General features: G+C 40.9%; 1 pseudogene; it reads right to left on the reverse strand.

The window, feature by feature from the left end:
• Window positions 1-215: 215 nt before the first annotated feature.
• Window positions 216-1,102, reverse strand: LOC136885026 (splicing factor 3A subunit 2 pseudogene; annotated as a pseudogene).
• Window positions 1,103-1,688: the final 586 nt, after the last annotated feature.

Here is a 1,688-nt window from a genome sequence, read left to right on the forward strand (position 1 = left end):
CCTCACAACGGCTATTGGAAAATTTACTGAAAGTTATTAATATGAATTATGTTGAACTACTTTACCCAATAATTTGTTCGTTCAGAATACGTTATAGCCGCGATACAAAGAAATGAAATGATGATTGAAATGGATTATAAAAACCCTATATATATAAATTTAAACATGACCTATCAGTGATTAAATACATACATCTTATAAATTAATTATATAGTTCAATAATTGAAAACATGCAGTGATGTCCCAAACATCACAGTTGGTGGAAGTGGGACAGGATAGAACATTGGAGGGGGTGGTAAAATGCCAGGAGGCAAAAGAAATTTTGGAGGTGGGGGAGGTTGCATCACAGCTGCTGGTGGCATTGGGGGAGGGAGCATATTCGTGGGAGGTCCTGGTGGTCTAAGAGGAGGCGTTGGTGGGGGAGGAGGTTTTGCTGTGAGTTTTATCACTTTAGGGTCATTCTTAAATGAAAACTGGAGGAAGAACTGCCTTGTGTCACCATTCCAGTGAGACTAAAATTTGCCTTCGGTCTTCTCAACTTCTCGACTGGGAACCTTGAATGCTATGGTCTGACAGGGCTCGGCAGCAAATAATGAATACTGCCACTTCCTATCAGGGAGCTCCACCTTCTGTTCATATGCAGACGTGAAGCGATGTCGAGGAGAGATCCCTTCAGCAATCTCAGGATAATCAATCTGGAAGAGAAGACTTTGTTGTCCAATTTAAGGTTCTCGTTTCTTTGTCACACGATAACCAGGTCGACAAATTCTCACAAACCTTTTGGGCTCAAATCGAGGTTTCTCTGGAGCAGGTTGCTGAGGAGATTCCTTCGCTTCTTTAGCTGCACGACGAGCCAAATTAGCCTGATGTTTTTTGCCTTGGGTGTGGGCAAGGTAGCTGCCTTCATTGTTGTTGTGAAGGGTCAAACATAGTTTATATTCATTGAACCAAGATAGTTTTTCATAAAATAAGGATTCTTATTCAGATCAATGGTCTCAAGGGCCAACTGACGAAGACGTTCTCTTCGGTCACGATTGCTCTCTGACCATAATGCTTGCCCTCCACCACCAGATTTGCCCCCTGGTCGCTTCTGGACATCCATGCTGACTATTTAAGTTCTCAGTCGGAATACTGTGTCTGATCACCGACTTTCACCAAATTCGCAGTGTCTCACATCTGTAGAACACACTATGCAAATACACTACAAAAGTTACAAATGAAATTGTACGACGAAACACGACATATTATCAAACACGGCCTTTGCCTCAATCAATAGAATGTTACTGTTTGAAAGACTGGCGCATGTCTTGAAAAGTGATACATCTCTCTTAGTTCTGATACGAAACATACTCCCAGAAAACTACGTAAACATTGATGACAAACAATACTTGGCGTGTCATAGGAGTCCCACTTGGCTCCGAGGAAGAGTACGCGCATGTCAACGATAAAACTGGGGTTCGATGCCTATTTTACGAATTACTTTTTTTAAAATTTTTATGTTGCTTAAAACAAATATTGTGTATTTCTATTCACTGTCAAATCTGGCATTGTGTTTCTAATTATGTTAGTCCTGAAGAGGGCTGTTTTAGATTTGACTTAATACCTCAAGCAGTATCCATCGGCTTGAACAACTTATCGGAGCCGACCTGGCATTGACTTTATAAGCTTACTAAATTATTCCAAGTCGA

This window comes from Anabrus simplex, chromosome 13 (genome assembly GCF_040414725.1).
Source record: "Anabrus simplex isolate iqAnaSimp1 chromosome 13, ASM4041472v1, whole genome shotgun sequence".
NCBI classification, from domain to species: domain Eukaryota; kingdom Metazoa; phylum Arthropoda; class Insecta; order Orthoptera; family Tettigoniidae; genus Anabrus; species Anabrus simplex.